Source organism: Cebus imitator, unplaced genomic scaffold (genome assembly GCF_001604975.1).
Source record: "Cebus imitator isolate Cc_AM_T3 unplaced genomic scaffold, Cebus_imitator-1.0 Scaffold10, whole genome shotgun sequence".
NCBI classification, from domain to species: domain Eukaryota; kingdom Metazoa; phylum Chordata; class Mammalia; order Primates; family Cebidae; genus Cebus; species Cebus imitator.
Genome location: NW_016107325.1, coordinates 5,996,450 through 6,024,317, shown reverse-complemented (window position 1 = coordinate 6,024,317; position 27,868 = coordinate 5,996,450). Strand labels below are relative to the sequence as shown.

Here is a 27,868-nt window from a genome sequence, read left to right as displayed (position 1 = left end):
GGCTCCCTAGGCCCCTCCCTCTTCAAGGGGTCTGCATGGAAACTGTGAGGAGGGGCAATTCAGTGTGGTGGGGGACTCAGTGTGGCAGGGACTCCCCAGCAGTGAGGGCCTCTCTTCCTCTTGTGCTCTCACTGGGGCTGGTGGTCCAGGGGTCTTACTCCTTGAAGACCATGTGGGACATGAGGTCCACCACCCTGTTGCTGTAGCCAAATTCATTGTCATACCAGGAAATGAGCTTGACAAAGTGGTCATTGAGGGCAATGCCAGCCTAGCATCGAAGGTGGAAGAATGAGTGTCGCTGTTGAAGTCAGAGGACACCACCTGGTGCTCAGTGTAGCTCAGGATGCCCTTGATGGGGCCTTCCAATGCCTGCTTCACCGCCTTCTTGATGTCATTATATTTGGCAGGTTTTTCCAGATGGCAGATTAGGTCCATCACTGACACGTTGGCAGTGGGGACACGGAAGGCCATGCCAGTGAGCTTCCCATTCAGCTCAGGGATGACCTTGCCCATGGCCTTGGCAGTGCCAGTAGAGGCAGGGATGATGTTCTGGAGAGCCCCATGGCCATCACGCCACAGTTTCTCGGAGGGGCCATCCACGGTCTTCTGGGTGGCAGTGATGGCATGGACAGTGGTCATAAGTCCTTCCACAATACCAAAGTTGTCATGGATGACTTTGGCCAGGGGCGCTAAGCAGTTGGTGGTGCAGGAGGCATTGCTGACGATCTTGAGGCTGTTGTTACACTTCTCATGGTTCACATCCATCATGAACATGGAGGCATCAGCAGAGGGGGCAGATATGATGACCCTTTTGGCTCCCCCCTGCAAGTGAGCCCCAGCCTTCTCCATAGTGGTGAAGATGCCAGTGGACTCCACTACGTACTCAGCGCCAGGATCACCGCACTTGATTTTGGAGGGATCTCACTCCTGGAAGATGGTGATGGGATTTCCATTGATGACAAGCTTCCCGTTCTCAGCCTTGACAGTGCCATGGAATTTGCCATGGGTGGAATCATACTGGAACATATATACCATGTAGTTGAGGTCAATGAAGGGATCATTGATGGCGACAATATCCACTTTACCAGAGTTAAAAGCAACCCTGGTCACCAGGCGCCCAATACGACCAAATCCGTTGACTCTGACCTTCACCTTCCCCATGGTGTCTCAGGGATGTGGCTGGCAATGGGAGACAACATGCAGCTATCTGTTGAACAGGAGGAGCAGAGAGCCAGCCCTGCATTTTCTAAGCATATCTGAAGATTATTCTGTGAAGCAACTCAAGTTACAGGTAATTCTTAGAAATTCTGAATCAAGGTAAATTTCTGATATCAATTATTTTCAACATATAGATATATAAAAAATTAAACCCTACAAAGTAAAGGGACAGCCCATTCCATTTTGTAATAAATAAATTCAATTTATGTCAATTGAGTACTTAAAATTTAAATGCCTTAGCCTCTAGAATAAAGAAATTCATTTAATTTATAATATAGTTTAAAAAATCTGTCTCAGCTACAAAATGAGTTTCCTAGATAGAAAAGATAACCAAGTATTACCATACCACCTAAATTTGCCATAATATATGAAATAGAAAGTAAAAAAAAAAAAGAAAGAAAAGAAATGAGAAGTTTGACATACAAATAACAACAAAAGTGTAACAAAAAAAGGCAATAAATGACCAAATTATTTTAAATGGCATTTCAATGTCCGCATCCACATTCCATGACAGAGCCCACAGTCTTTTCAGAAAGGACATAAACTAGTCATTCTCATTCTCCCTGATCCCATATTATATTACAAGGGCTACCAAGAATCTCAAAGTTACACTATTTTGCAGATCTGTCTGATGCCAAAAGTAGTTCTTAACTTTTGGTGGATTATGGGCTCCTTCGATCATCTGATGACAGCTCTCTGCCCACATAAGTATACAAGGCACACCCACAAAGTGTTTACCTACAATTTCAAGTGATTCATGGAACACTTGAAATCCACCCATGGTCTTTGGTCCTGAGGTTCTAGCGTAGCAATTTAGCATAAATGGTGTTTTCCTAGCCCAGCTGACTAAAAAGCAGAATTCTGATTCTGAATAAAAACATAAAAGGAAAAAATACATGATTTCACTGAGGGCTTCAAATACTTGTGGGAGAAGAATTTAAAATAGGCATAGAGGAACAAAGTCATCTTGATATATGATGTTTCTATTGAAATGACTTTAAAAATAAACAACATATGCTGTGCATGTTTTTCATGATTATTCAGTAAAAGTGAAGAAAAATAACTATTTATAAATGAACTATTAACTATTTTACATTTAAATAAACAAAGTATAGAAATTATTTAACAGAAAATATAAGAAAAAAGGTCCATGGAATTATAAAAGTATAGAATTCTTGAAGGTTTCAAAAAGAGCTTTAAAAAGATCTAGTAGTGCTCTTATTTTACAGCATGAGGAAAAAGTAAACCTGAAGAGGTCAAGAGCTTTGCGTAAAGTCACATGGTTAACAGGGTTAGCATATGTGGTTTCTTTACTTTTACATCTTATTTTTTAAATCCTATAACTGTCTTCCAAAATAAACAAAAATGAAGCTGATTTTTTTTATTTTTGGAAAATTATTATTTGAAAAATGTTACCAAGGCAAGATATGGATCCTGGGAAATCTGGAGTGCTATTTCTGTGCTATCTGAGCTAGGTAGATGCCATGTGAGAAGACTTCAGGTCTCTTCCCCCTCCATCAGATAGTTAATCACCATAATGAAGGTCATCTGTGGCATCTTTGGAGAATAAAATACTAAAACAGAATGGGATGAAACTCATGAGGCTTCAAGAAGGCCTCAGGGGCACAATTAAGTCAGTGAGCAGGTGGGAGTTGCCCCCTTATCACATAATGCAAGCTCTGGCTTTACAGACCACTGTCAAACAAATTAATTACAGCCACAGTGACCTGGCCTGATTGCAACTTCACAATTCTAATCTTGAAATGGATTTTATTTTTTAAGATCCTTGAAATGGGACACGTCTACTGTGTTAAGAAGTTTTTATTAAAGTCCCATTAAGCTGCTATAACTTGGAAGGAGAAACAACTACTAGATGTTTGCCCATTTTGAGAAATGTCATGCTTAAAGGTGTTTGGTTTGGCTTTATTTTTAATGCCTGAATGGACTTAACAAAATTAGTTCCCTTAGTTCTTTGCATCTGTCTTTCTGACTAGAATGTAAGCTCTTTAATAGCAGGAGTCATTTCTGTCTTATTCACTGCTATATCCTCAGGACATAAGATAGTAGCTTGTATCCAGCAGGTACTCAACGAAAGTATTTGTATAATTGCAAAAGGTCGAGATGAAGATGATTTGCCTCCCAAATCAGGGTGTATATAAATAGACCATGCCTATGTTTCTTCTCTTGACCCCAGTGCCATCGATTTCCAATCATACTATGAAATCAAAACATTTTGTGACATTATTTCAGGTGACCAACCATCTATCTCTCCTTTCATTAGAACAGTGTTTTCAAAAAGAAATCAAACTTTTCTTCTGATGATTATGCTAAACTATTGCACAGTGCAGTATCTTTTTCTTCTAAAGATGATTATGCTAAACTACTGCACAGTGCTTAGCAGCAACAGCGGCAGCAGCAGTAGAAATAATTATAGGAGCTACCATCTATTAAATATCAGCTATAGTACATTAGTCATTTAGTACCTATCAGGTGCCATATTAAATGCATTATCAATGCTACTTCACAATGCTGTGAGTTAGAAACTTTTATCCCATTTACAGATAAAGAACTGAAGTTCAGAGAGGTTAAGATATTTTTCTCAAGTCATACATCTAGGAGTGTTTCAAATTCAGACCTGCATATAGCCACATCCCATATCATTTTACTGTACCATTCTGCCTTCTTAAGAGTGGATAAATGAATATGTATCCAATTAATGATTCTTACAATCATGCTTTTTAATCATTTTAGCTGATATTAAATGTGACTGTCATATTAAAACTTACCTATTTTTAAATATGGATTTTTAAAAATATATTTGCTAATGAACTTCATTTTGTTTTGTTTTGTTTTGAGACAGTCTTGCTGCGTAGCCCATGCTGGACTACAGTGGCACAATCTTGGCTCACTGCAACCTCTGCCTCCCAGGTTCAAGCGATTCTCCTGCCTCAGCCTCCAGAGTAGCTGGGACTACAGGCATGTACCACCACACCCGGCTAATTTTTGTATTTTTAGTAGAGACGGGGTTTCACCATGTTAGCCAGGCTGGTCTTGAACTCCTGACCTCACGCCCCCCTTGGCCTCCCGAAGTCCTGGGATTACCGGTGAGAGCCACCATGCCTAGCCATTTTTAATGAACTTCTAATCCTCATTTTTTAAAATGTATTAATACTTAAATACGTTATACCCAAGATTCTTGTGTTTCAAGGAAAGTTTTTTAATTTTTATGTGGCATTTTAATGAAATAGAGAAGCAAAGGTGCATTGTTTATTTAATCTGTTTGTCAAAGTAGATCATATTCATCACTGCTAGGAAAATCTTACCAGATTGTACTTTTAATAGAATTTTGAAAAACTGTTTATTCTTTTCCTTCCCTCTCACACCTCTAGACAATTATTTTAAGATAATGCTAATTTCTCTTTTAAAAAATACTACCTATATTGGTAACCATGATTACATTTTTACTCAGGTATTTCTATCAAATATTTCACAGTACAGCTTGACCTGATTAAACTGGCCCTCCAACAAATCCATCATCAACTGGAATCAAGGCAATGCATTGTGTGACTTATTTTAGAGACAGGGAAACTAAAATCCCAGGGTCACAGGGTGATTTAGGCAGAGTCCAGGTACAACCTTAGACTCTCAACACTCATCCATGAATGCTGTAGCGAATTATCTTCTTAGTTATTCCACTACTTCATCAAGAGTGTTAGCTGGACGTTTAGTGTAACAGTTAGTATACGGTTAATCCTCCTGCCATGGCAGTTTCCCAGCGCACTAATACTGCATTCACATACACACATGATATATGCATTAGCCTGAGACTCAGAAAGCTCCAGAATGGTTTGACCTTTTTTGATGACCTACAAATAACTGTCCTCATTTCCAGAACTGTACCATCTCAAAGTGTTTCTCTTATACTTTGTACTTCTGAATACATATTTTTAACATAGCCAAAAGAAGTACAATTAAATGAAAAAGACCAAAAATCCATTTACATCATTCTTTATACTTAAAGAAGTATAAACTGGATATTCCCTTTGATATAATTTAGCATTGGGATTTAATATTGACTCAGAATTAGATTAATAATTTGAATCATGAGGTTAATGCCTATGATACATTTTGCTAAATTGTGAATGGCTGGTTTATATATAATATTGAAAGGACAGAAGTTGATATGCGCAAAGTCGAGTAATGCTGCATAAAATGTTTCCATGTTTCTACCACCCCTCAAAGTAAAAGTTGATGAAAAAAATCAGTAAGGCAAAGATATAATTCAGTCAATCAGAAAGACTATGGTCCCAAATTAAAAAAAAAAAAATTTAGATAGGGTCTTCTTACATTGCTAGGCTGTTCTTGAACTCCTGGCCTCAAGTGATTCTTTCACCTCAGCCTCCCAATATGGTCTCTAATTTGAAAAAATGGTGAGGCAGGGTTACTTTGTCACCTCATTCCTTATTATTTTTTTTAAACATTAAATCTTGAAAGGCACTCTTTAGATATTCCTCAGGTTTGTAAAAATGCATGAAGAAAAAAAATTGGTTAATATTAAAGTTTTCTTTTCAAAATATTCAAATCTTATTTAATCTCTAAAGAGATTACCAGGGCTGTCATGCTTAAACAGTTTCAACCATGTTATTTTGCTCTCCAAGCCATCAGGTCTTTAATGAACTGATCCCAAATCACTTTGCCCAGCTGCACTTCTCAGTACATCCCACCATGTACCCTACATGCTTATCGTGACAGCTTGTCCACACGCCCCTTTTCTTCTTCATAAATTCCTTTAAAGGGTCAAAGCTCATCTCAAGTGCAACTTTCTTGATGAAGCAATCCCTAATTCACACGATCAAAATAAAACAGTCCTTTTCTCTCATTACCAAAACACATCTTCCCACTTTTCAAGAACCTATTTTCCTCTGGCTTGATTTACAAACCTTAGTATTTATAAACCTATATTATAAATACCTCATAATAATACCTTGTTAGTATTTATAAACAAGGTTACTAAGGGGGTAAATTATGTACACACAAGATAAAATCTGACCAAGCACAGAAAGGACTCAAAACTTGAAATATAGGAGGAAGTGAGGGATCAAAAATTCTAATACACTTGACTCATTCATTTTGGAATGACCGAAAAACTCAAAATCTAGACCAACAGATTTTGCATACCTAATTAAAAGAGAAAATAGAAATTGCCTCCTCTTATATCCAATGTCTTGAGCATAGTAAATGCTCAATAAACACTGTGGATAGAAAAAAAGGGAGATGAAAGGGAGGAAGAAAAGAAAAGAGGGAGGAAGAGAAAAAAGGAAAAAGGGAGGGCATGAGAGCTCTGAATAGGAGCAACTGAAAAGGCTCCTTCTCAGAAAATTAGATACTGGGAAAGACCCTAAAGACTAAAATAATAATGATAACATTATTCATTACTGTGGACCAGACACTATTATAAGGACTTTTCATGTATTAATTCATTTGATCTTCACCATAAGCCAAGAAGTGGGCATAATTATTACAACAAATTTATCGATGCAATAGCTGAGGATCATAGAAACAGCAAGACATACACAGACAGTAGGCAATGGAACCAAGATTTTAACACAGTTTAACATCAGATCTTGCATTTATAACCCTGAAAGGAGGTCTTGGTTTTCTTTAGTCTTTGCAAAATACATCAAACCATTGCTGAATATAACAAACCATGGCTTCATAATGAGTCTATTCAATTTCACTGTGTCATCCAATCAGAGGCCTGGATTGGAATTCTAAATAATGATTCAACTCACTACATTTATACAGTGGAAGCAACAACAAGCCTCATCTTTAAAACAAAAATAAGAGCAACATACTTTCCTCTGCCTGCCCTAAATAGTGAAGGTTTGTCGTATTTTAAAATATCAACTATGCCCTATGTTTATATGCCACATGACTTTATTACCAATTTAATATCACAAAATATTGTCCATCACTACAAAATGATCTCCATATCCAAGTATGTTACTTACATTAACAATGTATACAATAGTATTTATATGCCAAATTAATTGCACCAAAAGTAACTGTGGCACATTTAATTACCAAATTATTCTACTTAGACTTGAAAAGAGTCAGTCCAATAAAACACTAACCCATATTTATGTTATATATGTGGGTATGTCTGTGTGTATGTATGTATGTGCATAATATGTATGTCTCTGTGTATGTGTGTCTGTGTGTATATATATAAATCCTTAAATAAGTGAAAGAGACCAAGTGACATTTTACTTGGATATATCCTTCACTGTTTCTGCATAAGCAATGTTTGCCTACAAAGGCCACAAATCCCACATGATCCCATAATCCCAATTTGGTAGGAAAGACATTGAATTTAGCTGTTTCTTTACAAAAATGAAAGACAATCAAACTAGCGATGTAAAAAAAAATAGCTTCATCTGATATACCGACATTGTTTTATAGTCATACAGTTTGTGTCTAGCATTTCAAATGATATTCAGAAGCTAATTTATCACAAATACAGAAGGCAAGCTTCAACATGAGGCACATATAAAATAGTTCATTTAAAACAGGGAAAAGACCCTCTGCACAAAATTCTTATCATTAATCTTGAAAAGCTAGAACTTGATAGCATGACACAATGCACATTTAATAATGAATTAAGGCATCCTTTAGAACATTCAAAGTGAAATAAATTGAAAGGTGAAATGGAGCCCTAGCTCTCTGCACAAACTAAATGCAAAGAACCAGGAATAAAGATAAATTATTCATAGGTGGGTGTTGAACAATGAGAACACATGGACACAGGGAGGGGATCACTACACACTGGGGTCTGTTGGGGAGAAATGGGGGAGGGATGGGGGTGGGGAGGTGTGGAGAGATAGCATGGGGAGAAATGCCAGATATAGGTGAAGGGGAAGAAGGCAGCAAATCACACTGCCATGTGTGTACCTATGCAACGATCTTGCATGTTCTTCACATGTACCCCAAAACCTAAAATGCAATGAAAAAAAATAATAAAAAAAAGATAAATTAATCCATTTAGAAATCTTCTATAAAAGACTCCTCTAAAAAGGGTGAAATTTTGCATATCCATATTCTCTGGGAATAAAAAATAAAATCAAGTAATGTGTTCCAAAACACTATAACTTAAATATATTCCAACATGTGAGAATTGAAATACATGTAATGAAAGTTATGGATTCCCTGCACCAGTTAAATCTATTTTGGAAAGAAGAATCTTCAGATGTCATAGAATTATAAGGTTTATAAAATGTTATCATCTAATATTTAAAGTCCCTGTTCAAAATTATCAAAAGTGATCACGTATTCTCTAGTTGACTACTTCTAGTGGTGAGAAATTCACTACTTCTGAGGTTGCCTGCTCCACTTTGGAGTAAACTGTTTCTCTGTATCATCCACTCTCTGGCTCTGGTATTGTCCTCTTGTCACACATGGAGTAAACCTAATTCTTCTACATGAAAGCCCTCCAGATCATTTCAAAAAGCTATCATATTCTCTCAGCATTCTATCTTCTCCCAGCTAAATTTTCTTGATGCCTTACCCATTCCTTAGAGGAATGTTCAAGATTCTTCCCCTCTTCCTCTCCACTTTAGCTGCATTTATCTTAACTCCAAAATTCTGGGTATATAGCCAGACCTCAACAAGACTCATGAAAATCTGACATTCCATACTTTAATCAGTGGAGTATTTCAAAGTTTCCTTGCCAGAGTTGTTATTAGACAACTAACATATACATACTGCAACTACAATTTTTCCATTACCAAAGCAAGGTATACCAGCATTAATGCTATAATGCAATGTACAATAATACTTTTTCTGAAACTACCTTTAAAGTCAGTTGACAAGCATAAGAAAAAAAGATCCTGTCTCATATAATACTTTTGTTTGATTGTACATTTATTAGTCTATTGTTATTTTAAACAAGAATGATTTTATCCTGTTTAGTTACCTTATACAACATATTTTATTCTGAGTTATTTCTGGTTCTTTTAAAAAAACTAAATACAGCCTCAAAACATGAAAATCTGCTACCACAATAAAAACAGTATGTCATAGGACCTGAAGACAAGTCCAAAAGAAGAGCAAATATAGTTTGAATGATGGCAGTATTACTTGAAAGTGGCAGTATAGGCACACACATATGTACATATATATACAATTTATAAATATATTTTCTCAAAGTAACTGCTACCACTCATTGTGATAGGTACATTTTTATCAATGTTATACAAATCCACAACACTAGCTTATGGCTGTAGATTACACTGGACATATGGCTGAAATGTTATGAATGTCTCTATCTTCCTACTCCACCTTGTGCAATGTCAAATTAAAGCTTACTTCTTGTTGCTGAATCATAAATGATTAAGTGTTTGTATCTGATAACCTCCTTCATAGGTCTTGTCATACTTAATGCAATTATTAATTAACTCATCTTCCCCATTAGAGTCTAAGCCTTTGAAAGTCAGAGACGTTAGTTTTCACTTCTGTTTTACCAGCTCCTAGAAGAGAATCTGGAACACAGTAATAATATTTGCAGATATTTCTAATATTTGCTAAAATAACATCATAAAATTAGACAATTTATCCTCATTTCTCCTTCCCTTCTTTTTCAATAGGATGAAGAAAACAAGGTAGAAATAGATCCCAACTCCTAGATGTGGAGTGCTTAAAATTCTCTGCTTGATTATATCCCTCAACATGAGGCAAATAGAATGCTGCACATTGAGGTGAACACACCAACTACATCTACGTTTATTAGTCCAATATCAATCACAGTGACCAATATCATTATAGATACTCTTTCCAACCTCAACAGTTCAAAAAGTCATTTTTAATGTTAAAAATGTTTATCATTCACATCTTGAAACTAAAAAAGACTTTGCGGACCAACCCAATAGTGTCAAAGTAACCAAGACTATTAATAGAATATAATTTATAAGCAGTAAGTGTTATTATTAAATGGTTCATGGCATTGTAAAAATCATTAACATGAGCAGAAATATATTTACATAAATTACATAAATTACATAGTTTCTTTCAAGCTATTATTAACTAGAACATGCATTTCAATAGATTTCTGGAAAGAATTATAGTATGTTCCAGTAAGTAGATAGCAAATTTTTAAGAACTCCTTCCATATTAAATGTCTCATACTCTTTATTATTTGTTATCTGAGAAATACTAGCTCATAAATTATTCATAATATCAACCAAATCTGTTACATCAGGTGTCAGATTTATCTAGGAGGTAGAAAGTGCTGAGTTTTACATGAAGTATTCATTAAACTTAGTGAACTCATTAAAGTATGTTAATTAGGTAGTAGACAAAGGAACTTGGTATTTGGTAGAGATTGGGCCCTGTTAATACCTTGCTTTGTGCTAATACCTTGGCTGCAGTTTTTTTCCCCCTTAATGAGCACAGGAAAAGCTGATTATTCCAAACGCAGAAAAAAAAAAATCACATGTGTTACGTGTTGGAAAAATTGCCCCAGGTGACAAAAAGAAACACATACCAAAGGAACTGGCACTCTAACAAAGAGAGTATCATTTCAAAGCTTCTAAAATTTTATTTGGTACAATATTCTGTCACGAGAAAGCTACAGGTTAATTTTGATATTATCAAAAACAGTTCATTATTTGCAATTACTGTTTGACTCATATTTGCTAAAATAACATCATAAAATTAGACAATTTATCCAGATTTCTCCTTCCCTCCTTTTTCATAGGATGAAGAAAACAAGGTAGAAATAGATCCCAACTCCCAGCTTTTTCATCTCAATTCAGATTGGCCTATATCAAAAACATATGCTACCTCTCCTTGTTTTATTATTTTGGGGTTTTTTAACATTAAAAATTTTAATACTAGAAAATATATAATATGTTCATTTATAGGTAAGGAAAAAGAAATCACAAGTAGTATCATTACAATAAAATAATTTCCTATTAAATGAAAGCTTTTCAAATACTATATTAATATAGTCTATATATATATCTATATATATATAGATAGATAGATATAATATGGTCTATAGATAGGGCTTTCCACAAAAAGACCTGAATTTGAACATAGAAAAAGCAAACATTTGGATGCTCATGATGACCAACACACAAATTGTACTGAAAAGGTGGCCTGTGGTTTCTTTTTAGTTTTATTAGCTACCTTCAAGATTACTATTCAGATCACATAAGCCAATTTCTATGGCTCAGTGTTAGACATGGAGTTAGCTTGTGCAAAATAATTAATTTTTATATTTAAATTAAGTATATTTTTGAAAAAAAAAATGTTTATTTCCAGCTGTCAAATACCTTAAGATTTGGCCATTTTTGGCACTGCATACTTCATATGTAGTGCCTACTACTACATATGAAGCCCATAATTGAAATCCCCAGAGCCCAACATGAATAGTGAAACCAATCAATATTCAAATACGCTTTTTTTCTCCATAGGTCTTCACCTATCTTGTCTTTTCCTATTTCCTCTTCTTTTTTGCAAAAATTATGACTTCATACAGAATTTAACTACATAAACAAAGCGATTCCACCAATATTAGAACAAAAGTGTCATATTTAGTTAGTGATCCAGAACACCACAGCAGGCTCCAATCAAATATTATTCCATTCATGCTGTAGTCAAGACTAAAATATTAATTTTACCTTTGTCATCATTACATTACACAGCTTCTCAGATATATAATCTTGAAAACTCAAGGATATTGAATGAAGTAAAATGAACCCTTTTGAAAAGTTAAAGTGCGTGATTATTTCACTTATTATCAATTCCATAGGGAAAATGTACTCATTCTAAGGACTTGCCACAGTAGCATTGATCAAAAGCCGCTACTATTTTTGGATTGAACCCATTTTTAATAGGATGGCTCCAGTTACTCTCCTACCATTCTGCTTACAGAAATACATTCTTCAATCTCTGAAATAACTTGCATACTAAATTTCATACAAGATTTTTTTAGAAATATATTTCAAATTTTAATTGTAGCACTTTCATTAAAGTGAAATAAAAATATTAAGTAGAATTTTTTGATGTTGCCTCTACTTCTTAGACTGTTTGCCAAAGCTTCAAAAACTCACACAAAAATTGTGTTCATTAAGGAAACTGTATATATAAGTAAGGTATATGAAATTAAATGAAAGTAAGCTAAAGGAATTAGCTTTGCCCATAAAAGCAAATATGGTACTATGTAATTCTCTAATGTTATATCAACTCCACACCCTAAAAATTGGAAGAATCAAAAGGAGAAAAATCCCCACTAAACTTAGACAGTGTCAACATTTTCCATAAATATTTTCATTCTAAGTCCTAATATTTCTCTCACAGCAGTTTTAAGGAGAGCAATATTATGGGAAAAGTTTGTTTTCAAATATGAACTAAATATCTAAGTGATCTAATGTGGTCTAGAAATGATACCATAGACTCTAAATATACTAAAAGGGTTTTATTTACAAGAAGCCACTGTAATAGAATCCATAATAGTTTCTATATGTGTCATTATAACTGGTTACAAATTCTAAAAATCATTTTCTATTGGTTCACTCTTTAGATATTAAATATCCAATCTGATCTTGTATCAACATTGTACAATTTACCAAGATTTAAACACAAATGCTGTTCTGATTATTCGTTAGCCCAAGTGACTTTCAGCTATGAGTTCAATGATAACACTGCACAGAAGGTTCAACTGTTTTGTTTGTAGCTTCTTAATAACTTTCATGACATGGTTAAAGAGATGACCAAAACTCTCATTCATTTTACTAAGAAAACAGTACTACAATGTGGGATTTAAACAAGACTCAGAGTTAGAATACCAGAGCTTCTTATTTCTACTTTTTCCATGTCCGATAGACCACGGCCACTATTAAAAATATTCCCTAATTGAAGCCTAACATTTCACTAGTGCAAATCTAAAGCAAACCTAAAGCAAATCTTACTGAGAAATGCTCCCCAAGATCATGTTTCTTTGCCTCAGGAAATTTCTTTGCAGAAGGAAAACAAATGTTATAAATATCTATTAACAAAAATTGTATGTAATTATGAAATATACAGCCTCCCCAATTCTACACAAATATCAAAAATTCTTCATCAAACCAATAGCTGTTTAAGAATTTTCATATTATAACAATTTGACAATATTACATTGTTTTGACATCTTTGGAAATAAATCAAAACAAAAAATGTGCAGATAAAATAAATTTTATATTGCTACTCCAAGTTTGTAATGCCCTGCAAAACAGAAAATGTAATAATATATTCAGAAAGTCCTGCTTCACCTTTTGTATTCCCATCTCCACCCCACATTTTCCTAGCCTCTACCTCCATTAGCTAGCTTTATAATTTATATTTTCCTTCACTTTATATATTCTTTCTTTTATTAATAAGAAATATGTTTAGATTCAAGAACACTGAAAAGGAGTGTTTAGTGATACTACATTCTAATGTGGTACAATATTCACAATATCATACCCAAAACTAAACATATGGCCTTTAAAGTGTAAAGTGAAGAATCAGAAAGAAAATAAAAAGGTGGGTAATCACCACTTAAATATAATTATATAGAGAAAATAGAAATATAACCCCAAACCATCAAAGAAAAAGATGAAAGAGTGTAAACACAAAATAAGCAAAAAGAAACATATTCTTCACTTAAGTTTTATGTTTGTTTTTTTGTGTGTTTGGTATTCTTATTTCCCTTAAATTGATTTGTTAAATGGCTGTTTTCCTCTAACTCAATTCCAGTATTTAAAAAATTGTTTTAGTCCCTTCAGAAATGAAACAAGATATGGCTGTTATAAAAGCTTTCTTAGATATTACCTAAAAGGCAAGTGAGGTACTGTGAACAAGAGCATGATGCTATAGCCTCTCATCTAATTTACAAGAGCAATTTACCACATTACCTAATAGGGCCCCCATAAGGACACAAAGCTGAGTGTGGGGCAGGGGGTAGGCAACACACAGAACCAAAACTGCCAGGTGTACAGCTATCTTTTCTCTCAACTGGAAGTTAAAAACAAATGCGGTGGCAACCTATTAATCATCCTAATCAACCAGTTACTCTTGCAGTAATATCCATTTCAAAATACAATGGACACTTCCAAGATTTATGTAGGACATACAAGTATAGCAATGGTTTTTCAGTTTAGAGAGCAATAGGTAACTGTTACTGACTTAAGTTCCTGGGTAAAACAAAACACAACCAAACAAAAACTTTTGCAATATGAAGGTATTAAGGCCTAGAGGTAAATATATAAATATTATATGCATATGACTTTCAAAAATCCTGCTGTAAGCGAGGCTGAGATGTACTGGTTTCAATTTTAAATATACAGACAATCTGATGGCTAGCAAATCATGTAGAAAAATCTCATTAAACATGAGTCAAGATACCTAAGGGAAAGCTTAGGAAAACAAGAGAATTACGAACAAGAGGAAAGTGGTTGGTTTTTATTATTACTGCTACTGTTGTATTATTTTTATAATATAGGCTACCTACTTTGATAGGGTAGAATAGTTTCTAATCCAGAGATTACTGGAAGATAAAGTTTTTTAAAAAAAAATCTGCATCTTCTTAGAAAACTCTTTAAAATATACACTAATTATAATAAATTACAATTTTAAAGAAACTATAAGCCACTCCATATTTGTCTCCTCAAAACAATGAAAAAAGAGGTTAGGTTTCTCTGAATACAGCTTTTAAAAAATGAATGCTTAAGCAATATTTTTTTTTACTGTAGAAAAAATAAGCTGTAAAACAATTTAGATATCACCTAACTAGAAATAAGGAAAGAGCCTAGATGATCTCTTAGTCTCTTTAGCAATTGTTTATGATATAAATAATATATACATTACCCAAATATTCATATTAGTTTATAGCATTAGAGAGAAATTAAAGAGTCTATAGACTCAGGACATTATTCATTTATAAAATAACTATTAATGAGCAGAATATCTCCATAAAGCATATTTTTTGAAACTACTGTTTTTACTTTTCAACGTACAAGGTATGAGGCCCCATGCTTAGCTTGTGAATATTACAAGTTTAGCTAAAATTCCATTGCCTGAAGTAAAGTATCTTAATGTACTAAAATATTCATTTATAGTAAAACATATAAATAATTTTTTGCTGAAATCTTAATTTTCAACACTTTTGCTTCCTACTGAGATTGTACAAATCATGTTAACTATGCAGTTTGAATAATTCAATCTGCAAAATGGGAATGAAACCAACAAACAGAAAGCCTGAAACTATTAATGAATTCCTCAGAGATCCATAAACAAATAATGCTAAAAGGCAAAGCAGTCCATTTTCACAAGCATTCTAGAAACATCTCATACAGTAATATTCCATAAAGCACTTTCAAACAGAAATAAAGTATCAGACTACCCTGAAGATTTCTAAACTCAATCTAGTCAAAAGAAAGACTTCCTTCTGCTGCTCTGTTAGCCTCTGAAGAGCAATATCTAATTTATTATTACTGTAATTTTTTAAAAGGCTTTAAAGTGCCTCAGGAGTCCCCTGAAACTGATTTTCTATTTCTGGGATTCCCTGGATTCATTATATGAGATGGTGACATGATTAGAGGAATTCTTTTTTAGTATGAAAATTGTCCCTTCTTCAGTACTTGCCTCCTTACTGGCATTGAATTAACACAGGGACAAAATTTGGTTAATTTTTTAATTCTAACTCTCCCAACAAACTCCTGTGGCCCAGTATTTATTTGGTGGCCTTTGACCACCTGAGGGAAAAAATGAGCTTATTCAAGCTGCCAATATTTATCTATTCAGTGTAGCAGTACACTGAATTGTACTGTGCCGGGGATATTGAGATGCTCTGGGGGTGTATTGTATACCTGCCAGTTTTCTTCATTTCTGAATTGAGTTTTATTTTCTTGATGTTGGTTTCCTTCATATCACCTCAAGGTTTAGATTTGTGAAGGAATAAGCATGACGGGAATAATAGTCTTGAAAGGAGATATGTTGTATATAATCAGAAGGAGGAGGAAGGAAGGACTTGACCATTTTGATATTTTGCTCTAGGTGGCCAGTTTTGTTTCTCACAGGGAAATCTGACCCACCTGTCATGTTGGCTCCTAAGAAAATGCTGTTGTAAGCAGCTCATCAAGAGTTGAACTTCACGTAGCTTTGTTGGGAATATGGAAAAGGAAGAAAGCCATAGGACTGTCCATTCAGTCTTGGGAAGATCTGGATGATTCTGCACAGCAAAAAAGACTTGAAATTCATGTGTAGACACACCTCTGCCAATCCATCTTCAGCTGACTGAATGTTGTATGATAGCCCTTCTCCAAATCAGGAGTAGAATGTTCAGGTTTCACCACAGATTTTCTACTTACTTCATTTTGGGAATCAGCTTACAGATTCCAGGTCCCTTTTGTATATATTCTTTATTCTTTTGCTTTTTCAAAAAACATAATTTTGTTTCATATTTAGAGCACTTGTATTAGTCAGTGTTTCATGTTCTGCATTATTTGAACCATTTGCCCTTACAGAAAGAGAAATACTTGTTTGTGTTTTAAATAAAACTGATGTAGGGGAAAAAAAAAAAAAAGACTTCCACCCATTTTGTTTCAATATTGCCATTAAAAATTATTAGTCTTGACTTTTCAAGATGTTCATATTATACTAGAAGAGAAACAAAATAAATTGAAAGACACTAATGAACAGCAGTGAGAAAGGAAATTATATAAATTAAAAATTGTTAAGGTTATAATTTTAAATTGACAATATGTGATCTGGGGTGCTCCTGAAATCTTATTCACATAATCAGAGCTTATTTTCAAATCCAATTTAATAGAAAAATTAATACACAAACTATTAATGTACTTTTGTCCCTTACTTTTCATCCAAAAGGATGTAAGATGCTTTTGGCCAAATACGGTACAAGTCACGGACACCACTAATGCTCTCGTATACTCGCATTGGTTCATATTGAAAATTAATCAATATATAACTATATTTTTCAATTTTGGATACTCATGCCTTATCAGATGGAACATGCCACACAGTAAAACATTCAAAGTCAAAAGAAGTAATGAGAACAGTAAATAATTTGGTTTCAGCAGAATGCTAGAATGTAATTTAGTAGTTATTAGAGCCTAAATAAAGCTTTATTGTGGATTTTTTAAAAATGCTAGAATTCCATGCAATTCTTCATTTTTAACAATTTTATTGAGATGTAATTTATATACCGTACAATCCACCCATTTAAAGTGCTCAATTCAATGGTCATTAGTATGCTCATAGAGTTGTGTAACCATCACTATAATCAATTTTAGAGCATATCCGTCACCCCCAAAAGAAACCCCGTGCCCATTAGCAGTCACCTTCCTTCCCTCTCCAACCCTCACCCACTCTTCACCCTAGGCAACCACTAACCTACTTCTATATCTACGGATTTGCCTAATCTAGACATTTCATATAAATGGAATCACACAATATGTGGTCGTTTGTGACTGCCTTCTTTCACTTAACATAACGTTTTAAGGTTTATTCATATTGTAGCACATATCAGTAATTCATGGCTTTCTAATATTAACTAACATTCCACTATATGAATATACTACATTTTATATAACTATTCATCAGTTGATGGGCATTTGGCATTTTTCACTTTTTGTCTATTATAAATAATGTTCCTATGAACATTCCTATAAGGTTTTTCTGTGGGCATATGTTTTCCTTTTCAAATCATATTTTGTTTATTATTTATTTATTTATTTATTTTTGCATTAATTTAAGGGGTACAAGTGCAATTTTATTCCATTGATATGTTGCATAATGGCTTTCAGTGTATTCATCACCTAAAAAATATACACTGTACCCATAAAGTAATTTCTTATCACCCACTCCACATTACTTTCCTACCTTTCCAAGTCTCCAATGTCTATCATTCCATTCTCTTTGTCCATATGTACAAATTATTTAGTTCCCAATTATAAGTGAGAACATGCAGTATTTGACTTTCTGTTTCTGAGTTGTATTATGTAAAGATAATGGCCTCAAATTCCATCTATGTTGTTTCAAAGATATGATCTTATTCTTTTTTATGGATATACAGTATTCCATTGTGTATATAGACCATCTTTTCTTTATCCAATCAACCAAGGATGAACACATAGATTCTATATCTTTGCTATTGTAATTAATGCTGTAATAAACCTAGGAGCAAAGGTATCTTTTTCATATCATTATTTCTTTTCCTTTGGATATACACCCAGTAGTGGGATTGCTGGACTGATTGGTAATTCTATTTTTAGTTCTTTGAGAAATCTCTACAGTTTTGCATGGAGGCTATATTAATCTACATTTCCACCAACAGCATATAAGTGGCAATTAAATTTTTAAAGAGAAATATGAAACTGGCCAGGTGCAGTGGCTCATGCCTTTATACCCAGCACTTTGGGAAGCTGAAGCGAGCAGATCACTTGAGATCAGGGGATCAAGAGCAGCCTGGCCAACATGGTGAAACCTCATCTCTACTAAAAATACAAAAATTAGCTGGGCGTGGTGGCGTGCACCTGTAATCCCAGTTACTCAGGAGCCTGAGGCAGGAGAATTGCTTGAGCCCAGGAGGTAGAGGTTGCAGTGAGTCAAATTGCACTACTGCACTCCAGCCTGGACAACAGAGCAAAACTCTGTCAAAGAAAAAAGAAAGAAAGAAAGAAAAATAAAGAGAAAGAGAGAGAGAGAGAGGAAGGAAGGAAGGGAGGGAGGGAGGGAGGGAAAGAAAGAAAAGAAAGAGAAACTATTCTCTTAAACAAATGGTAAAAATATTTTATACTTGCCTCAATACTTTTTGTTGGTGGTCATAATCATAAATAAAGTGTATGCAAAATTTACCATACAATACGCAAATCCATTTCCCCTTTAATTTTGCTGATTGAGTTCAGCCAAAATTAACATCCATTAAGCTACACACCAGATTTGTTTCAACAGATACAAAACCAAGAACTTTTCAAGAATTCTTACCTCCTACTCTATCAAGAAAACCAAAAAGGAGTGAACTGATTACACAGCAAGGCAAGCACTATCAATTGTTTTATCTCAAATGTTTTAATTCATCTGAATTATTCTTTGAATTGATTTTTTTTCTGCTTCTGGGTTGAGGTTCTATGTTGAATCTAAAAAGTGAAGATGCAGGCTGAAGATTTCTAATGCGAAATTTCAATGCACTCATAAAATAGAGCTTCTCACGCAATAGAAGTCCTTGTTTGATAATTATTTATAAGTGGAGACTAAGAGTTCTATCAGTATGGTACTAGCAGAATTCCAAGATGGCCCCCACTATTCCCAGCCCCTGGTATTTACATCTTTGTGTAATCCCCTCCCTTTGAGTGTGGACAGGACCCATGGATGATTTCTGTCAAATGGAAGGTGAAAAGTCAAATTGAATACCTTAGAGAAGAACTGACATTTTAAATCTTAATAAATGTAACTGAATTACTGTAATGCTATATTCTGACAATTAACATAATTTCATCTTAAAAATTTTCAAAGCAAAAGAAGTTTCAAATCTACTTCAAATTTTAAACATGTGTTATAAATTTTATTTCTTGTGGAACAGCATGATTATCTATATACTCATTAATACTTTGCTTTACAAGTTAATTATTTAACAATATGTATACCTATAAAGTTCTGAATTTATATGTAGTAGTAATAATTCACTTTGAGACATACTGAGAATAGATTCCATTTTGAACTAATAAAATAGCCATCAGGACTTGTTTCTAATTATCAGTATACAATGAAATATTATTTCTATGTCTATGTTTTCCTGCAAAGAACTGCTTAGAGATATATTTTAATATTCATATAAACAGTTCACACAGAAGCTGGGCAGAGCCTGCAGCAGCTCAGCAACACCTCTGCTGGCAGACTGTGACTAGACTACTCCATGTGGGGCAGAGCATCTACGAAAAAAGGCAGCAGCATGACAGGAACTTATAAATAAAGCTGAGCTTCCTAGGACAGAGCACCTGGGAAAAGAGGCAGTTATGAGTTCTGCTGCAGGAGACTTAAAAGTACCTGCCCAGCAGCTCTGCACAGAAAAATGGAGCTCCCAGCACAGCACTTGAGCTCCTATAAGGGATAGATTGTCTCCTTAAGCAGCTCCCCATCCCCTGTATACCCAAAGAGACACCTCATAAAGGAGAGCTCAGGCCAAAATCGAGCAGGTACCCTTCTGGGACAAAGATAACAGAAGACACCAGCAGCAACCCTTACTTTTCTACAGCCCCCTCGGGTGATCCCCAGGCAAGCAGGGTCTAGAGTGGACCTCCAGCACTCCTCAAACAGAGGGGCCTGATTGTTAGAAGGAAAACTAAGAAACACAAAGAAATAACTTCATCATCAACAAAAAGGACGTCCACTCAGAGACCCCATCCAAAAGTCACCAACTACAAAGACCACAGGTAGATAAAGCCACTAAGATGGGAAGAAACCAGCACAAAAAGGATGAAACACAGAAAACCAGAACACCTCTTCTCCTCCAAAGGATCATAACTCCTCACCAGCTAGGGATCAAAGATGGATGGGGAATGAATCTGATGAACTGACAGAAACAGGGTTCAGAATGTGGGTAATAACAAACTTCTGAGAGCTAAAAGAACATGTGTTAACCCAATGCAAAGAAACTAAGAACCTTCAAAAAATGTTAGATGAAATGCTAACTAGAATAACCAGCTAAGAGAAGAACATAAATGACTTGATGGAGCTGAAAAACACAGCACATGTCCAATCAAAAGACACAGGCCGGAAAATTGGATAAAAGTCAAGACCCGTTGGTGTGCTGTATTCAGGAAACCCATCTCACAAGCAAGGACACATGTAGGCTCAAAATAAAGGGATGGGGGAAGGTTTACCAAGCAAATGGAGAGCACAAAATAGCAGGGGTAGCAATCCTAGTCTCTGATAAAATGGACTTGAAACCAACAAAGATCAAAAGAGACAAAGAAGGGAATTACATAATGGTAAAAGGATCAATGCAACAAGAAGAGCTAATGATCCTAAATATATATGCACCCAATACAGGAGCACCCAGATACATAAATCAAGTTCTTAAGGACCTACAAAGAGACTTAGACTCCCACACAATAATAGTGGGAGACTTTAACACTCCACTGTCAATACTAGACAGATCAATGAGACAGAAAATTAACAAGGATATCCAGGACTTGAACTCAGATCTGGACCAAGCAGACCTAATAGACATCTACAGAAATCTCCACCCCAAATCCACAGAATATACATTCTTCTCAGCACCACATTGCATCTACTCTAAAATTGACCATATAACTGGAAGTAAATCACTCCTCAGCAAATGCAAAAGAATGGAAATCATAACAAACATTCTCTCAGACCACAGTGCAATAAAATTAGAACTCAGAATTCAGAAACACTCAGAACCACATAACTTCATGGAAACTGAACAACTGGCTCCAGAATTTTGACTGGAAAAGCAATGAAATGAAGACAGAAATAAAGATGTTCTTCAAAACCAATGAGAACAAAGACACAATGTACCAGAATCTCTGGGACACATTTAAGCAGTGTCTAGAACGAAATTTATAGCAATAAATGCCCACCAGAGAAGCAAGGAAAAATCTAAAATCAACATCCTATCATCAAAATTGAAAGAGCTACAGGAGCAAGATCAAAAATACTCAAAAGCTAGCTGAAGACAAGAAATAATCAAGATTAGAGCAGAACTGAAGGAGATAGAGACACAAAAATTCCTTCAAAAAATCAATATATCCAAGAACTGGTTTTTGGAAAAGAACAACAAATAGACCGCTAGCCAGATTAATAAAAAAGAAAAGTGAGAAGAATCAAATAGATGCAATAAGAAACAATAAAGGGGATATCACCACTGATTCCACAGAAATACAAACAACAATCAGAGATTACTACAAACAACGCTATGCACATAAACCAGTAAACCTGGAAGAAATGGATAAATTCCTGGACATTTGCACTCTCCCAAGCCTAAACCAGGAAGAAGCTGAAACCGTGACTAGACCAATAACAAGGGCTGAAGTTGAGGCAGCAATTAATAGCATACCAACCAAAAAAAAACCCAGGTCCAGACGGGTACACAGCTGAATTCTACCAGACGTACAAAGAGGACTGGTGCGATTCCTTCTGAAACAATTCCAAACAATTCAAAAAGGGAATCCTTCCCAAATCATTTTATGAGACCAACATCATCCTGATACCAAAACCTGGCAGAGACTCAACAAAAAAAGGAAACTTCAGGCCAATATCCATGATGAACATAGATGCAAAAATCTTCAGTAAAATACTGGCAAACCGATTGCAACAGCACATCAAAAAGCTTATCCATCATGATCAAGTAAGCTTTGTTCCATGGATGCAAGGTTGATTCAACATACGCAAGTCTATAAATGTAATCCATCACATAAACAGAACCAAAGACAAAAACCACATGATTATCTCAATAGATGCAGAGAAGGCCTTTGACAAAATTCAACAGCACTTTATGCTAAAAACTCTGAATAAACTAGGTATCAAAGGAACATATCTCAAAACAATGAAAGCTATTTACAACAAACATACAGCCAATATCATATTAAATGAGCAAAAACTGGAAGCATTCTCCTTGAAATCTGACACTAGACAAGGATACCCTCTCTCACCACTCCTATTCAGTATAGTATTGGAAATTCTAGGCAGAGCAATTAGGCAAGAAAAAAAAATAAAGAGTATTCAATTAGGAAAAGAGGAAGTCAAACTGTCTCTATATGCAGATGACATGATTGTATATTTAGAAGACCCCATCATCTCAGCCCAAAATCTCCTTAAACTGATAAGAAACTTCAGCAAACTCTCAGGATACAAAATCAATGTGCAGAAATCACAAGCATTTCTATACACCAATAACAGACTAACAGAAAGCCAAATCATGAGCAAACTCCCATTCACAATTGCTACAAAGAGAATAAAATACCTAGGAATACAACTAACAAAGGATGTAAAGGACCTCTTCAAGAATTACAAACCACTGCTCAAGGAAATAAGAGAGGACACTAACAGATGGAGAAACATTCCATGCTCATGGTTAGGGAGAATTAACATCATCAAAATGGCCATACTGCCCAAAGTAATTTATAGATTCAATGCTATCCCCATTAAGCTACCAATGACCTTCACAGAACTGGAAAAAAACACCTTAAACTTCATATGCAACCAAAAGAGAGCCCACGTAGCCAAGACAATCCTAAGCACAAAGAACAAAGATGGAGGCATCACACTACCTGACTTAAAACTATACTACAAGGCTACAGTAATCAAAACAGCATGGTACTGGTACCAAAACAGAGATATAGACCAATGGAATAGAACAGAGGACACACCACACATCTACAACCATCTGATCTTTGACAAACCTGACAAAAACAAGCAGTGGGGAAAGGATTCCTTGTTTAATAAATGGTGTTGGGGAAACTGGCTAGCCATGTGCAGAAAGCTGAAACTGGACCCCTTCCTGACACCTTACACTAAAATTAACTCCAGATGGATTAAAGACTTAAACGTAAGACCTAAAATCATAAAAACTCTAGAAGAAAACCTAGGCAAAACCATTCAGGACATAGGATTAGGCAAGGACTTCATGGCTAAAACACCAAAAGCATTGGCAACAAAAGCCAAAATAGACAAATGGGATCTAATTAAACTCCAGAGCTTCTGTACAGCAAAAGAAACAATCATTTGAGTGAACCAGCAACCAACAGAATGGGAAAAAATTTTTTGCAATCTACCCATCTGACAAAGGGCTAATATCCAGAATCTACAAAGAACTATATCAGATTTATAAGAGAAAAACAAACAAACCCATCCAAAAGTGGGCGAAGGATATGAACAGACACTTTTCAAAAGAAGACATATACGAGGCCAACAAACACATGGAAAAATGCTCATCATCACTGATTATTAGAGAAATGCAAATCAAAACCACATTGAGATACCACCTCATGCCAGTTAGAATGGCAATCATTAAAAATCTGGAGACAACAGATGCTGGAGAGGATGTGGTGAAACAGGAACACTTTTACACTGTTGGTGGGAGTGTAAACTAGTTCAGCCATTGTGGAATACAGTGTGGTGCTTCCTCAAGGACCAAGAAATAGAAACTCCCATTTGACCCAGCAATCCCATTACTGGGTATATACCCAAAAGATTATAAGTCATTCTATTATAAAGACACATGCACATGTATGTTCATAGCAGCACTGTTTACAATAGCAAAGACCTGGAACAAACACAAATGCCTATCAATGATAGACTGGACAAGGAAAATGTGGCACATATACACCATGGAATATTATGCAGCCATAAAAAATGATGAGTTTGTGTCCTTTGTAGGGACATAGATGAATCTGGAAACTATAATTCTCAGCAAACTGACACAAGAACAGAAAATCAAACACTGCATGTTCTCACTCATAGGCGGGTGTTGAACAATGAGAACACATGGACACAGGGAGGGGAGCATAACACAGTGGGGTCTGCTGGGAGGGCCAAGGGAGGGACTGTGAGGGGGTGGGAGGTCAGGGAGGGATAACATGGGGAGAAATGCCAGATGTAGGTAACAGGGGTATGGAGGCAGTAAACCACATTGCCATGTGTGTACCTATGCAACAATCCTGCATGATCTACACATGTACCCCAGAACCTAAAGTACAATAAAAAAATAAATAATAAATAAATAAATAAATATATAATTTTAACCAAGGAGGTGAAACTTACAAAAGATTGTACTGTACACTGAAACAAAAGATTGAAGAAGAAAATATTAAAAGACACAAATGGTAAGACATCCTAGGTTTATTAATTCAAAGAACTAATATTGTTTAAATGTTCATACTACCCAAAACCACCCACAGATTCAATTCAATCTCCATCAAAAATCCCAATAGCAGACATTGCTGACAAGATGGCCAAATAGGAACAGCTCTGATCTGCAGCTCGCAGCAAGATCCATACAGAAGGCAGGTAATTTCTCCATTTCCAACTGAGGTAACCAGTTCATTTCACTGGGACTGGCTGGACAGTGGGCGCAGCCCACAGAGGGTAAGCAAAAGCAGAATGGGACGTTGCCTAACCCAGGAGGCACAAGGGATCAGGGAACTCCTTTTCCTAGCCCAGGGAAGCCATTAGGGACTGTACTGTGAGAAATGAAATACTCTGGCCCAGATACTGTGTTTTTCCCATGATCTTCACAATCTGCACACCAAGAGATTCCCTCTGATGCCACCAGGGCTCTAACTTTCAAGCACAAAACTGGGTGGCTGTTTGGGCAAACACTGAGCTAGCCGCAGGAGTTTTTTTTGTTTGTTTGTTTGTTTGTTTGTTTGTTTGTTTTTTCATATCCAGTGGTGCCTGGAATGCCAGCCGTTCACTCCCTTGGAAAGGGCTCTGAAGCCAGGGAGCCAAGTGGTCTAGCTCAGCAGGTTCCACCCCCACAGAGCCTAGTAAGCTTAGATCTACTGGCTTGAAATTCTGACTGCCAGCACAGCAGTCTGAGCTCAACCTTGCCTGCTCAAGCTGGGTAGGGGGAGGAGCATCTGCCATTGCTGAGCCTTGAGTAGGCAGTTTTAGCGTCACAGTGTAAATAAAGCCTCCCAGAAGATCCAACTGTGCGGAGCCCACCACAGCTCAGCAAGGCTGCTATGACCAGATTACTTCTCTACATTTCTTCTCTCTGGGCAGGGCATCTCAAGAAAAAAAAAAGAAAAAAGAAAGGCAGCAGCCCCAATCAGGGGCTTATAGATAAAACTTCCACCTCCCTGAGTCAGAGCACCTGGGGGAAGGGGTGGCTGTGAGTGCAGCTTCAGCAGACTTAAACATCCTCGCCTGGTGACACTGAAGAGAGAAGCAGATCTCCAAGCACAGTGTTTAAGCTCTGCTAAGGGTCAGAATGACTCCTCAAGTGGGTCCCTCAACCCCTTGTCTCCTGATTGGGAGACAACTCCCAGCAGGGGCCAGCAGCCGACTCACACAGGAGATCTCTGGCTGGAATCTGGAAGGTGTACCCTTGGGATGAAGCTTCCAGAGAAAGGAATAGGCAGCAATCTTTGCTGTTCTGCAGCCTCCACTGATGATAACCAGGAAAACAGTGTCTGGAGTGGACCTCAAGCAAACTTCAGCAGACCTACAGCAGAGGAGCCTCACTGGTAGAAGGAAAGCTAACAAACAGAAAGGAATAGCAGCAACATCAACAAAAAGGACGTCCACTAAGAGACCCCATCCAAAGGTCATCAGCATCAAAGACCAAAGATAGATAAATCAACAAAGATGGGGAAAAACAGTGCAAGAAGGCTGAAAATTCAAAAAACCAGAATGCCACTGCTCATCCAAAGGATTACAACTCCTCACCAGCAAGATAACAAAACTGGATGGAGAATGAGGTTGACAAATTGACAGATGTAGGCTTCAGAATGTGAGTAATAACAATCTCCTCCTAGCTAAAGAAGCATGTTCAAACCCAACACAAGGAAGCTAAGAACCTTGATAAAAGGTTTCAGGAACTGCTACCTAAAATAACCTCTTTAGAGAAGAACATAAATGACCTGATGGTGCTGAAAAACACAGCACAAGAACTTCATGAAGCATAAGTATCAATAGCCAAATCAATGACGCAGTAGAAAGGATATCAGAGATTGAAGATCAACTAAATGAAATAAAGCAAGAAAATAAGAATAGAGAAAAAAGAATGAAAAGGAATGAACAAAGCCTTCAAGGAATATGGGACCATGTGAAAAGACCAAATCTATGTTTGATTGATGTACCTGAAAGTGACACAGTGAATGGAACCAAGTTGGAAAAGACTCTTCAAGATATTATCCAGGAAAACTTCCCAACCTAGCAAGGCAGACCAACATTCAAATTCAGAAAAAAAAAACAGAGAACACCGCAAAGATAATCCTCGAGAAGAGCAACCCAGTCACATAATTGTCAGATTCACCAAGGTTAAAATGAAGGAAAAAAATATTAGGGGCAGCCAGAGAGAAAAGTCTGGTTACCCACAAAGGAAAGCCCATCAGACTAACAGCAGATGTCTCTGCAGAAACTCTACAAGCCAAAAGAAAGTGGGGATCAAAATTCAACATTCTTAAAGAAAAGTATTTTCAACCCAGAACTTCATGTCCAGCCACACTAAGTTTCATCAGTGAAAGGAAATAAAATCTTTTATGAACCAGCAAATGCTGAGAGATTTTGGCATCATAAAGCCTACCTTATAAGATCTCCTGAAGGAAGAACTAAACATGAAAAGGAACAACCAGTAACAGTGACTGAGAAGACCATTGACACTATGAAGATGCATCAACTAATGGGCAAACTGACCAGCTAGCATCATAATCACAGGATCAAATTCACACATAACAATATTAACTTTAAATGTAAATGGGCTAAATGCCCCAAATAAAAGACACAGACTGGCAAATTGGATAAAGTGTAAAGACCCATTGATGTGCTGTATTCAGGAGACCCATCTCACGTGCAAAAACATACATAGGCTCAAAATAAAGAGATGGAGAAATATTTACCAAGCAAATGGAAAGCCAAAAAAAAAAAA

The 27,868-nt window shown here is 36.0% G+C and overlaps 1 protein-coding gene and 1 pseudogene across 7 annotated transcripts in view; both read right to left on the bottom strand.

Moving 5' to 3' along the window:
* SLC4A10 (solute carrier family 4 member 10) overlaps positions 1-27,868 on the bottom strand; it is a 364,848-nt gene that overhangs the window by 309,395 nt on the left and 27,585 nt on the right. The gene's annotated exons all lie outside the window — the stretch shown is intronic.
* Positions 7-1,216, bottom strand: LOC108317465 (annotated as a pseudogene). The gene has a single exon (XR_001830755.2). The product of XR_001830755.2 is annotated as a glyceraldehyde-3-phosphate dehydrogenase-like (transcript).